Source organism: Mixophyes fleayi, chromosome 5, assembly GCF_038048845.1.
Source record: "Mixophyes fleayi isolate aMixFle1 chromosome 5, aMixFle1.hap1, whole genome shotgun sequence".
NCBI classification, from domain to species: domain Eukaryota; kingdom Metazoa; phylum Chordata; class Amphibia; order Anura; family Limnodynastidae; genus Mixophyes; species Mixophyes fleayi.
Window position 1 is genome coordinate 1,281,676 of NC_134406.1, and position 14,528 is coordinate 1,296,203.

At 54.6% G+C, this 14,528-nt stretch overlaps 1 protein-coding gene and 1 long non-coding RNA gene across 8 annotated transcripts in view; one reads left to right on the forward strand and one right to left on the reverse strand.

Annotated features, from left to right (window-relative positions):
• Positions 1 to 14,528, forward strand: part of PLEC (plectin) — a 239,186-nt gene that overhangs the window by 82,759 nt on the left and 141,899 nt on the right. The gene's annotated exons all lie outside the window — the stretch shown is intronic.
• LOC142158001 (uncharacterized) overlaps positions 1 to 14,528 on the reverse strand; it is a 216,641-nt gene that overhangs the window by 1,804 nt on the left and 200,309 nt on the right. The gene's annotated exons all lie outside the window — the stretch shown is intronic.

Here is a 14,528-nt window from a genome sequence, read left to right on the forward strand (position 1 = left end):
GGTCTGTTTCATAGTATCTATAGGAGGCCGACTGTTCTATGTAGTCTATAGGAGGCCTATGGTTCTATGGAGTCTATAGGAGGCCGTCTGTTCTATGGAGTCTATAGGAGGCCGTCTGTTCAATGGCGTCTATAGGAGACCGTCTGTTCTATGGAGTCTATAGGAGGCTGTCTGTTCTATGGCGTTTATAGGAGGCCGTCTGTTCTATGGCGTCTATAGGAGGCCGTCTGTTCTATGGAGTCTATAGGAGGCCTATGGTTCTATGGAGTCTATAGGAGGCTGTCTGTTCTATGGCGTTTATAGGAGGCCGTCTGTTCTATGGCGTCTATAGGATCCGCCTGTTGTATAGAGTCTATAGGATCCACCTGTTGTATAGAGTCTATAGGATCCACCTGTTGTATAGAGTCTATAGGATCCACCTGTTCTATTGAGTCTATAGGATCCACCTGTTCTATTGCGCATATAGGATGCATCTGCTCTATGGCATCTATAATAGTCCACCTGTTCTATGGCGCCTATAGGGTGCATCTGCTTTATGGTGTCTATAATAGGCCGCCTGTTATATAGCATGCATAGGATGTGTCAGAGATCGGTGTGGGCCAGACTGTCACACCCTTTTGGCAGGGTGACTGTTCCAGTAGTCCTGGGATTTACCCTGAATACAGATGAGACGGGTGGCTGGCAGGACAGGATGGAACTGGCTCTGTGTTTCTCTGCCGCTGCCAGAGTTAAATCCCACAATTGCAAACACAGGAAGTAATGATGGTCCGACAACACGAATAGGGAGGTCCTGATGTCCTGGGGTGCAAGAATAAAGTGGTCCAGCCAATACCGCCATGGGTCATATACAAGGAGATAATCAGTGGGGTCACTGGCTGACATCCCAGCTCCTTTCATTCCAGTAGCTGAAATCTGCAAATGATTAACATCAGCAGAGAGCATGGACTGCTACAGAGACTGCGGCTGACTGTGTGTATGGGAGAGAGGGCTGAGTGTGAGTGACTGCAGCTGACTGTGTGTATGGGAGAGAGTGCTGAGCGTGAGTGACTGGGGCCGGACTGTGTGTATGGGAGAGAGTGCTGAGTGTGAGTGACTGCGGCTGACTGTGTGTATGGGAGAGAGGGCTGAGTGTGAGTGACTGCAGCTGACTGTGTGTATGGGAGAGAGTGCTGAGCGTGAGTGACTGGGGCCGGACTGTGTGTATGGGAGAGAGTGCTGAGTGTGAGTGACTGCGGCTGACTGTGTGTATGGGAGAGAGGGCTGAGTGTGAGTGACTGTGGCTGACTGTGTGTATGGGAGAGAGTGCTGAGCGTGAGTGACTGGGACCGGACTGTGTATGGGAGAGAGTGCTGAGTGTGAGTGACTGCAGCTGACTGTGTGTATGGGAGAGAGTACTGAGCGTGAGTGACTGGGGCCGGACTGTGTGTATGGAAGAGAGGGCTGAGTGTGAGTGACTGCGGCTCACTGTTTTTATGGGAGAGAGTGCTGAGCGTGAGTGACTGGGGCCGGACTGTGTGTTTGGGAGAGAGTGCTGAGTGTGAGTGACTGCGGCTGACTGTGTGTATGGGAGAGAGTGCTGAGCGTGAGTGACTGCGGCTGACTGTGTGTATGGGAGAGAGTGCTGAGTGTGAGTGACTGCGGCTGACTGTGTGTATGGGAGAGAGTGCTGAGTGTGAGTGACTGCGGCTGACTGTGTGTATGGGAGAGAGGGCTGAGTGTGAGTGACTGCAGCTGACTGTGTGTATGGGAGAGAGTGCTGAGCGTGAGTGACTGGGGCCGGACTGTGTGTATGGGAGAGAGTGCTGAGTGTGAGTGACTGCAGCTGACTGTGTGTATGGGAGAGAGTGCTGAGCGTGAGTGACTGGGGCCAGACTGTGTGTATGGGAGAGAGTGCTGAGTGTGATTGACTGCGGCTGACTGTGTGTATGGGAGAGAGGGCTGAGTGTGAGTGACTGTGGCTGACTGTGTGTATGGGAGAGAGTGCTGAGCGTGAGTGACTGGGACCGGACTGTGTGTATGAGAGAGAGTGCTGAGTGTGAGTGACTGCGGCTGACTGTGTGTATGGGAGAGAGTGCTGAGTGTGAGTAACTGCGGCTGACTGTGTATGGGAGAGAGTGCTGAGTGTGAGTGACTGCAGCTGACTGTGTGTATGGGAGAGAGTGCTGAGCGTGAGTGACTGGGGCCGGACTGTGTGTATGGAAGAGAGGGCTGAGTGTAAGTGACTGCGGCTCACTGTTTTTATGGGAGAGAGTGCTGAGCGTGAGTGACTGGGGCCGGACTGTGTGTTTGGGAGAGAGTGCTGAGTGTGAGTGACTGCGGCTGACTGTGTGTATGGGAGAGAGTGCTGAGCGTGAGTGACTGCGGCTGACTGTGTGTATGGGAGAGAGGGCTGAGTGTAAGTGACTGCGGCTGACTGTGTGTATGGGAGAGAGTGCTGAGTGTGAGTGACTGCGGCTGACTGTGTGTATGGGAGAGAGTGCTGAGTGTGAGTGACTGCGGCTGACTGTGTGTATGGGAGAGAGGGCTGAGTGTGAGTGACTGCGGCTGACTGTGTGTATGGGAGAGAGTGCTGAGCGTGAGTGACTGGGGCCGGATTGTGTGTATGGGAGAGAGTGCTGAGTGTGAGTGTTTGTGTGTCTGCAGTGATGGAACATTGTGAGTCCTGTACGGTGAGAAATAAACTACCATAAACATAGAAGGACTGTGAATTACACAACGTCAGAAGTTATCACACATATAATTGTGTCGTATGAGCTTGCAGCCTTATTCCCATTATCATGACATTGTAAGAGCAGATTTTCATCACCACTTTGTTGACCATGCTAAATTGTCCAGGGTCCCAACCTCCCCTATACAGAGCCGTAGGACCCGGGCTGACAATACCAGGGTTATACTATAGAGGGCGTAGTGTGACATTACCAGGGGCATCCCTAATATAGGGCAGGTGGAAAGTGTGCAGGGAGTCTCCCCTCACTGGTTGTTACAAGAGGTCTTCCCTTTAAGCCCCTTGAGTCCACCTCTGTCAGTTTTTGGGGTCTGTGTGATGTGTGAGGGCCCCATATAGAGCCCCCCATTATAGTGTAGGAGGAGAAATCTCTGCTTTCTCGCACTGTTCCCGACATACAATGATAGAATGTAGACAGACAGCAGATGTGCGGACCTACAGTGGCTTATTACCTAAAAAAGTGCAAATGTCAATAACCGCAGCTGCCAGTGAAGCTTTTGGTTTTGTTTTGCTCTTGAAATCTGGTCAGTGTGGTAATTACACATTATCACTGCTGGTTAATGTGGAAACTTCACATGGAGATGTTAACCCCTGACTGACTGGAGGTATTGTGACCCCACCAAGTATTGCTAAGCACCAGTTAAACAGAGAATAACAGTAGCAGATTGATTTCTACATTGTTGTTATTTGCTGGATTAATAGGGTCTTCCTGTGGGCAGTATTGTGGAATAAATATTTCTTTACTTGTATTGATTTACTTTGTTCCGCATAGACAGTAAGCAGTAGGTTTATTATTATAGTTTATGGGTGGATGATCTGCACAGTCACCTGTAGCAGGGATGGGGGAGAAGTACAGTTTCCCAGGCAGATGTGGGTGTAGGTTTTAGCTTCTCAGGAGGAGGCCACGTGTCTCAGCGCATAGCTCCTCCTGGTGCATTGTGGAAGTGGTGAGACTGGTGCATAGAGAAGGGTCATCATGCTTTCTACACATAAAGGTCAGTACCTGGGGCTTCTTCTCTCTGAAGTGGGAGAACTGTACACTGTGCCAGCTAATGACTAAACAAGAAATACACTATACACAGATCCTGTGCTACTCACACATGGTAATTGGAATTAATGAAAGAAATAACTCAGCTACTGCAGAAGCTCTTGATGTGCAGACCAGTCAATTACTTTTTTATTGCTTAGATGACTGAAGAGCTGACAACTCTCCTTCTGAATGACGGACAGCTCCCCTTGTGAATGACGGACAGCTCCCCTGAGTGACAGACAGCTGTGCTTCTGAATGACAAACAGCTGTGCTTCTGAATGACGGACAGCTCCCCTTCTGAATGACAGCTCCCCTTCTGAATGACAGCTCTCCTGAATGACGCACAGCTCCCCTTGTGAATGACAGACCGCTCCCCTGAGTGACGGACAGCTGTGCTTCTGAATGACGGACAGCTCCCCTTCTGAATGACAGCTCTCCTTCTGAATGACAGCTCTCCTGAATGACGGACAGCTCCCCTTCTGAATGACAGCTCCCCTTCTGAATGACAGCTGTCCTGAATGACGGACAGCTCCCCTTGTGAATGACGGACCGCTACCCTGAGTGACGGATAGCTGTGCTTCTGAATGACGGACAGCTCCCCTTCTGAATGACAGCTCCCCTTCTGAATGACAGCTCTCCTGAATGACGGACAGCTCCCCTTGTGAATGAGGGACAGCTCCCCTTGTGAATGAGGGACAGCTCCCCTTGTGAATGACGGACAGCTCCCCTTGTGAATGACGGACAGCTCCCCTTCTGAATGACAGCTCTCCTGAATGACGGACAGCTCCCCTTGTGAATGACGGACCGCTACCCTGAGTGACGGATAGCTGTGCTTCTGAATGACGGACAGCTCCCCTTCTGAATGACAGCTCCCCTTCTGAATGACAGCTCTCCTGAATGACGGACAGCTCCCCTTGTGAATGAGGGACAGCTCCCCTTGTGAATGAGGGACAGCTCCCCTTGTGAATGACGGACAGCTCCCCTTGTGAATGACGGACAGCTCCCCTTCTGAATGATGGACAGCTCCCCTGTGAATGAGGGAAAGCTCCCCTTGTGAATGACGGACAGCCCCTCTTGTGAATGACGGACAGCTGTGTTTCTGAATGACAGACAGCTCCCCTTGTGAATGACGGACAGCTGTGGTTCTGAATGACGGACAGCTCCCCTTCTGAATGACAGCTCCCCTGAGTGACGGACAGCTCCCCTTCTGAATGACAGCTCCCCTTGTGAATGACAGACAGCTCCCCTTGTGAATGACGGACAGCTCCCCTTGTGAATGACGGACAGCTCCCCTGAATGACAGCTCTCGTGAATGACGGACAGCTCTCCTTGTGAATGACGGACAGCTCCCCTGAGTGACGGACAGCTCCCCTTGTGAATGACGGGACAGCTCTCCTTGTGAATGACGGGACAGCTCTCCTTGTGAATGACGGACAGCTCCCCTGAGTGACGGACAGCTCCCCTTGTGACTGACGGGACAGCTCTCCTTGTGAATGACGGACAGCTCCCCTGAGTGACGGACAGCTCCCCTTGTGAATGACGGGACAGCTCTCCTTGTGAATGACGGACAGCTCCCCTTGTGAATGACGGACAGCTCCCCTTGTGAATGACGGACAGCTCCCCTTGTGAATGACGGACAGCTCCCCTTGTGAATGACGGGACAGCTCTCCTTGTGAATGACGGACATGTCCCCATGTGAATGATGGACAGCTCCCCTTGTGAATGATGGGACAGCTCTCCTTCTGAATGACGGGACAGCTCCCCTTGTGAATGGCGGGACAGCTCCCCTTGTGAATGACGGGACAGCTCTCCTTGTGAATGACGGACAGCTCCCCTGTGAATGACGGACAGCTCCCCTTGTGAAAGACGGGACAGCTCTGCTTCTGAATGACGGGACAGCTCCCCTTGTGAATGACGGACAGCTCCCCTGAGTGACGGACAGCTCCCCTTCTGAATGACGGACAGCTCCCCTGTGAATGACTGACAGCTCCCCTTGTGAGTGACGGACAGCTCCCCTTCTGAATGACGGACAGCTCCCCTTCTGAATGACAGCTCCCCTTCTAAATGACAGCTCTCCTGAATGACGGACAGCTCCCCTTCTGAATGACAGCTCCCCTTCTGAATGACAGCTGTCCTGAATGACGGACAGCTCCCCTTGTGAATGAGGGACAGCTCCCCTTGTGAATGACGGACAGCTCCCCTTGTGAATGACGGACAGCTCCCCTTCTGAATGACAGCTCTCCTGAATGACGGACAGCTCCCCTTGTGAATGACGGACCGCTACCCTGAGTGACGGATAGCTGTGCTTCTGAATGACGGACAGCTCCCCTTCTGAATGACAGCTCCCCTTCTGAATGACAGCTCTCCTGAATGACGGACAGCTCCCCTTGTGAATGAGGGACAGCTCCCCTTGTGAATGAGGGACAGCTCCCCTTGTGAATGACGGACAGCTCCCCTTGTGAATGACGGACAGCTCCCCTTGTGAATGACGGACAGCTCCCCTGTGAATGAGGGAAAGCTCCCCTTGTGAATGACGGACAGCTGTGTTTCTGAATGACAGACAGCTCCCCTTGTGAATGACGGACAGCTGTGGTTCTGAATGACGGACAGCTCCCCTTCTGAATGACAGATCCCCTGAGTGACGGACAGCTCCCCTTCTGAATGACAGCTCCCCTTGTGAATGACAGACAGCTCCCCTTGTGAATGACGGACAGCTCCCCTTGTGAATGACGGACAGCTCCCCTGAATGATGACGGACAGCTCCCCTGAATGACAGCTCTCGTGAATGACGGACAGCTCTCCTTGTGAATGACGGACAGCTCCCCTGAGTGACGGACAGCTCCCCTTGTGAATGACGGGACAGCTCTCCTTGTGAATGACGGACAGCTCCCCTGAGTGACGGACAGCTCCCCTTGTGAATGACGGGACAGCTCTCCTTGTGAATGACGGACAGCTCCCCTGAGTGACGGACAGCTCCCCTTGTGAATGACGGGACAGCTCTCCTTGTGAATGACGGACAGCTCCCCTTGTGAATGACGGACAGCTCCCCTTGTGAATGACGGACAGCTCCCCTTGTGAATGACGGACAGCTCCCCTTGTGAATGACGGGACAGCTCTCCTTGTGAATGACGGACATGTCCCCATGTGAATGATGGACAGCTCCCCTTGTGAATGACGGGACAGCTCTCCTTCTGAATGACGGGACAGCTCCCCTTGTGAATGGCGGGACAGCTCTCCTTGTGAATGACGGACAGCTCCCCTGTGAATGACGGACAGCTCCCCTTGTGAATGACAGGACAGCTCCCCTTGTGAAAGACGGGACAGCTCTGCTTCTGAATGACGGGACAGCTCCCCTTGTGAATGACGGACAGCTCCCCTGAGTGACGGACAGCTCCCCTTCTGAATGACGGACAGCTCCCCTGTGAATGACTGACAGCTCCCCTTGTGAGTGACGGACAGCTCCCCTTCTGAATGACGGACAGCTCCCCTTGTGAATGACGGACAGCTCCCCTGTGAATGACGGACAGCTCCCCTTCTGAATGACGGACAGCTCCCCTTGTGAATGACGGACAGCTCTCCTTCTGAATGACGGACGGCTCCCCTTGTGAATAACGGACAGCTCCCCTGAGGGACAGCATTCAGAAGGAGAGCTGTCCCCTGAGGGACAGCTCTCCTTCTGAATGACGGACAGCTCCCCTTGTGAATGACGGACAGCTCCCCTGAATGACAGCTCTCGTGAATGACGGACAGCTCTCGTGAATGACGGGACAGCTCTCCTTCTGAATGACAGACGGCTCCCCTTGTGAATGACGGACGGCTCCCCTTGTGAATGACGGACAGCTCCCCTTGTGAATGACGGGACAGCTCTCCTTCTGAATGACGGACAGCTCCCCTTGTGAATGACGGAAAGCTCCCCTGAGTGACGGACAGCTCCCCTGAGTGACGGACAGCTCCCCTTGTGAATGATGGACAGCTCCCCTTGTGAATGACGGACAGCTCTCCTTGTGAATGACGGGACAGCTCCCCTTGTGAATGACGGGACAGCTCCCCTTGTGAATGACGGACAGCTCCCCTTGTGAATGACGGGACAGCTCTCCTTGTGAATGACTGACAGCTCCCCATGTGAATGACGGACAGCTCCCCTTGTGAATGACGGGACAGCTCTCCTTCTGAATGACGGGACAGTTCCCCTTGTGAATGGCGGGACAGCTCTCCTTGTGAATGACGGACAGCTCCCCTTGTGAATGACGGGACAGCTCCCCTTGTGAATGATGGGACAGCTCTGCTTCTGAATGACGGGACAGCTCCCCTTGTGAATGACGGACAGCTCCCCTGAGTGACGGACAGCTCCCCTTCTGAATGACGGACAGCTCCCCTGTGAATGACTGACAGCTCCCCTTGTAAATGACGGACAGCTCTCCTGAGTGACGGACAGCTCCCCTTCTGAATGACGGACAGCTCCCCTTGTGAATGACGGACAGCTCTCCTGAGTGACGGACAGCTCCCCTTCTGAATGACGGACAGCTCCCCTGTGAATGACGGACAGCTCCCCTTCTGAATGACGGACAGCTCCCCTTGTGAATGACGGACAGCTCTCCTTCTGAATGACGGACGGCTCCCCTTGTGAATGACGGACAGCTCCCCTGAGGGACAGCTCTCCTTCTGAATGACGGACAGCTCCCCTTGTGAATGACGGACAGCTCCCCTGAATGACAGCTCTCGTGAATGACGGACAGCTCTCGTGAATGACGGGACAGCTCTCCTTCTGAATGACAGACGGCTCCCCTTGTGAATGACGGACGGCTCCCCTTGTGAATGACGGACAGCTCCCCTTGTGAATGACGGACAGCTCTCCTTCTGAATGACGGACGGCTCCCCTTGTGAATGACGGACAGCTCCCCTGAGTGACGGACAGCTCCCCTTGTGAATGACGTACAGCTCCCCTTGTGAATGACGGACAGCTCCCCTTGTGAATGACGGACAGCTCTCCTTTTGAATGACGGACGGCTCCCCTTGTGAATGACGGACGGCTCCCCTTGTGAATGACGGACAGCTCTCCTTCTGAATGACGGACGGCTCCCCTTGTGAATGACGGATAGCTCCCCTGAATGACAGCTCTCGTGAATGACGGACAGCTCTCGTGAATGACGGGACAGCTCCCCTTGTGAATGACGGACAGCTCCCCTGAATGACAGCTCTCGTGAATGACGGACAGCTCTCGTGAATGACAGGACAGCTCTCCTTCTGAATGACGGGACAGCTCTCCTTCTGAATGACGGGACAGCTCTCCTTCTGAATGACGGACGGCTCCCCTTGTGAATGACGGACGGCTCCCCTTGTGAATGACGGACAGCTCCCCTGAATGACAGCTCTCGTGAATGACGGACAGCTCTCGTGAATGACGGGACAGCTCTCCTTCTGAATGACAGACGGCTCCCCTTGTGAATGACGGACAGCTCCCCTTGTGAATGACGGACGGCTCTCCTTCTGAATAACGGACGGCTCCCCTTCTGAATGACGGACGGCTCCCCTTGTGAATGACGGACGGCTCCCCTTGTGAATGACGGACGGCTCCCCTTGTGAATGACGGACGGCTCCCCTTGTGAATGACGGACAGCTCCCCTTGTGAATGACGGACAGCCCCTCTTGTGAATGACGGACAGCTGTGGTTCTGAATGACGGACAGCTGCCCTTCTGAATGACAGCTCCCCTGAGTGACGGACAGCTCCCCTTCTGAATGACAGCTCCCCTTGTGAATGACAGACAGCTCCCCTTGTGAATGACGGACAGCTCCCCTTGTGAATGACGGACAGCTCCCCCGAATGACAGCTCTCGTGAATGATGGACAGCTCTCCTTGTGAATGACGGACAGCTCCCCTGAGTGACGGACAGCTCCCCTTGTGAATGACGGGACAGCTCTCCTTGTGAATGACGGGACAGCTCTCCTTGTGAATGACGGACAGCTCCCCTGAGTGACGGACAGCTCTCCTTGTGAATGACGGGACAGCTCTCCTTGTGAATGACGGACAGCTCCCCTGAGTGACGGACAGCTCCCCTTGTAAATGACGGGACAGCTCCCCTTGTGAATGACGGACAGCTCCCCTTGTGAATGACGGACAGCTCCCCTTGTGAATGACGGACAGCTCCCCTTGTGAATGACGGACAGCTCCCCTTGTGAATGACGGGACAGCTCTCCTTGTGAATGACGGACATGTCCCCATGTGAATGATGGACAGCTCCCCTTGTGAATGACGGGACAGCTCTCCTTCTGAATGACGGGACAGCTCCCCTTGTGAATGGCGGGACAGCTCCCCTTGTGAATGACGGGACAGCTCTCCTTGTGAATGACGGACAGCTCCCCTGTGAATGACGGACAGCTCCCCTTGTGAATGACGGGACAGCTCCCCTTGTGAATGACGGGACAGCTCTGCTTCTGAATGACGGGACAGCTCCCCTTGTGAATGACGGACAGCTCCCCTGAGTGACGGACAGCTCCCCTTCTGAATGACGGACAGCTCCCCTGTGAATGACTGACAGCTCCCCTTGTGAGTGACGGACAGCTCCCCTTCTGAATGACGGACAGCTCCCCTTGTGAATGACGGACAGCTCTCCTGAGTGACGGACAGCTCCCCTTCTGAATGACGGACAGCTCCCCTGTGAATGACGGACAGCTCCCCTGTGAATGACGGACAGCTCCCCTTCTGAATGACGGACAGCTCCCCTTGTGAATGACGGACAGCTCTCCTTCTGAATGACGGACGGCTCCCCTTGTGAATGACGGACAGCTCCCCTGAGGGACAGCTCTCCTTCTGAATGACGGACAGCTCCCCTTGTGAATGACGGACAGCTCCCCTGAATGACAGCTCTCGTGAATGACGGACAGCTCTCGTGAATGACGGGACAGCTCTCCTTCTGAATGACAGACGGCTCCCCTTGTGAATGACGGACGGCTCCCCTTGTGAATGACGGACAGCTCCCCTTGTGAATGACGGACAGCTCTCCTTCTGAATGACGGACGGCTCCCCTTGTGAATGACGGACAGCTCCCCTGAGTGACGGACAGCTCCCCTTGTGAATGACGTACAGCTCCCCTTGTGAATGACGGACAGCTCCCCTTGTGAATGACGGACAGCTCTCCTTCTGAATGACGGACGGCTCCCCTTGTGAATGACGGACGGCTCCCCTTGTGAATGACGGACAGCTCTCCTTCTGAATGACGGACGGCTCCCCTTGTGAATGACGGATAGCTCCCCTGAATGACAGCTCTCGTGAATGACGGACAGCTCTCGTGAATGACGGGACAGCTCCCCTTGTGAATGACGGACAGCTCCCCTGAATGACAGCTCTCGTGAATGACGGACAGCTCTCGTGAATGACAGGACAGCTCTCCTTCTGAATGACGGGACAGCTCTCCTTCTGAATGACGGGACAGCTCTCCTTCTGAATGACGGACGGCTCCCCTTGTGAATGACGGACGGCTCCCCTTGTGAATGACGGACAGCTCCCCTGAATGACAGCTCTCGTGAATGACGGACAGCTCTCGTGAATGACGGGACAGCTCTCCTTCTGAATGACAGACGGCTCCCCTTGTGAATGACGGACAGCTCCCCTTGTGAATGACGGACAGCTCTCCTTCTGAATAACGGACGGCTCCCCTTCTGAATGACGGACGGCTCCCCTTGTGAATGACGGACGGCTCCCCTTGTGAATGACGGACAGCTCCCCTTGTGAATGACGGACGGCTCCCCTTGTGAATGACGGACAGCTCCCCTTGTGAATGACGGACAGCCCCTCTTGTGAATGACGGACAGCTGTGGTTCTGAATGACGGACAGCTGCCCTTCTGAATGACAGCTCCCCTGAGTGACGGACAGCTCCCCTTCTGAATGACAGCTCCCCTTGTGAATGACAGACAGCTCCCCTTGTGAATGACGGACAGCTCTCCTTCTGAATGACGGACGGCTCCCCTTGTGAATGACGGATAGCTCCCCTGAATGACAGCTCTCGTGAATGACGGACAGCTCTCGTGAATGACGGGACAGCTCCCCTTGTGAATGACGGACAGCTCCCCTGAATGACAGCTCTCGTGAATGACGGACAGCTCTCGTGAATGACAGGACAGCTCTCCTTCTGAATGACGGGACAGCTCTCCTTCTGAATGACGGGACAGCTCTCCTTCTGAATGACGGACGGCTCCCCTTGTGAATGACGGACGGCTCCCCTTGTGAATGACGGACAGCTCCCCTGAATGACAGCTCTCGTGAATGACGGACAGCTCTCGTGAATGACGGGACAGCTCTCCTTCTGAATGACAGACGGCTCCCCTTGTGAATGACGGACAGCTCCCCTTGTGAATGACGGACAGCTCTCCTTCTGAATAACGGACGGCTCCCCTTCTGAATGACGGACGGCTCCCCTTGTGAATGACGGACGGCTCCCCTTGTGAATGACGGACAGCTCCCCTTGTGAATGACGGACGGCTCCCCTTGTGAATGACGGACAGCTCCCCTTGTGAATGACGGACAGCCCCTCTTGTGAATGACGGACAGCTGTGGTTCTGAATGACGGACAGCTGCCCTTCTGAATGACAGCTCCCCTGAGTGACGGACAGCTCCCCTTCTGAATGACAGCTCCCCTTGTGAATGACAGACAGCTCCCCTTGTGAATGACGGACAGCTCCCCTTGTGAATGACGGACAGCTCCCCCGAATGACAGCTCTCGTGAATGATGGACAGCTCTCCTTGTGAATGACGGACAGCTCCCCTGAGTGACGGACAGCTCCCCTTGTGAATGACGGGACAGCTCTCCTTGTGAATGACGGGACAGCTCTCCTTGTGAATGACGGACAGCTCCCCTGAGTGACGGACAGCTCTCCTTGTGAATGACGGGACAGCTCTCCTTGTGAATGACGGACAGCTCCCCTGAGTGACGGACAGCTCCCCTTGTAAATGACGGGACAGCTCCCCTTGTGAATGACGGACAGCTCCCCTTGTGAATGACGGACAGCTCCCCTTGTGAATGACGGACAGCTCCCCTTGTGAATGACGGACAGCTCCCCTTGTGAATGACGGGACAGCTCTCCTTGTGAATGACGGACATGTCCCCATGTGAATGATGGACAGCTCCCCTTGTGAATGACGGGACAGCTCTCCTTCTGAATGACGGGACAGCTCCCCTTGTGAATGGCGGGACAGCTCCCCTTGTGAATGACGGGACAGCTCTCCTTGTGAATGACGGACAGCTCCCCTGTGAATGACGGACAGCTCCCCTTGTGAATGACGGGACAGCTCCCCTTGTGAATGACGGGACAGCTCTGCTTCTGAATGACGGGACAGCTCCCCTTGTGAATGACGGACAGCTCCCCTGAGTGACGGACAGCTCCCCTTCTGAATGACGGACAGCTCCCCTGTGAATGACTGACAGCTCCCCTTGTGAGTGACGGACAGCTCCCCTTCTGAATGACGGACAGCTCCCCTTGTGAATGACGGACAGCTCTCCTGAGTGACGGACAGCTCCCCTTCTGAATGACGGACAGCTCCCCTGTGAATGACGGACAGCTCCCCTGTGAATGACGGACAGCTCCCCTTCTGAATGACGGACAGCTCCCCTTGTGAATGACGGACAGCTCTCCTTCTGAATGACGGACAACTCCCCTTGTGAATGACGGACAGCTCCCCTGAGGGACAGCTCTCCTTCTGAATGACGGACAGCTCCCCTTGTGAATGACGGACAGCTCCCCTGAATGACAGCTCTCGTGAATGACGGACAGCTCTCGTGAATGACGGGACAGCTCTCCTTCTGAATGACAGACGGCTCCCCTTGTGAATGACGGACGGCTCCCCTTGTGAATGACGGACAGCTCCCCTTGTGAATGACGGGACAGCTCTCCTTCTGAATGACGGACAGCTCCCCTTGTGAATGACGGAAAGCTCCCCTGAGTGACGGACAGCTCCCCTGAGTGACGGACAGCTCCCCTTGTGAATGATGGACAGCTCCCCTTGTGAATGACGGACAGCTCTCCTTGTGAATGACGGGACAGCTCCCCTTGTGAATGACGGGACAGCTCCCCTTGTGAATGACGGACAGCTCCCCTTGTGAATGACGGGACAGCTCTCCTTGTGAATGACTGACAGCTCCCCATGTGAATGACGGACAGCTCCCCTTGTGAATGACGGGACAGCTCTCCTTCTGAATGACGGGACAGTTCCCCTTGTGAATGGCGGGACAGCTCTCCTTGTGAATGACGGACAGCTCCCCTGTGAATGACGGACAGCTCCCCTTGTGAATGACGGGACAGCTCCCCTTGTGAATGATGGGACAGCTCCCCTTGTGAATGACGGGACAGCTCCCCTTGTGAATGATGGGACAGCTCTGCTTCTGAATGACGGGATAGCTCCCCTTGTGAATGACGGACAGCTCCCCTGAGTGACGGACAGCTCCCCTTCTGAATGACGGACAGCTCCCCTGTGAATGACTGACAGCTCCCCTTGTAAATGACGGACAGCTCTCCTGAGTGACGGACAGCTCCCCTTCTGAATGACGGACAGCTCCCCTTGTGAATGACGGACAGCTCTCCTGAGTGACGGACAGCTCCCCTTCTGAATGACGGACAGCTCCCCTGTGAATGACGGACAGCTCCCCTTCTGAATGACGGACAGCTCCCCTTGTGAATGACGGACAGCTCTCCTTCTGAATGACGGACGGCTCCCCTTGTGAATGACGGACAGCTCCCCTGAGGGACAGCTCTCCTTCTGAATGACGGACAGCTCCCCTTG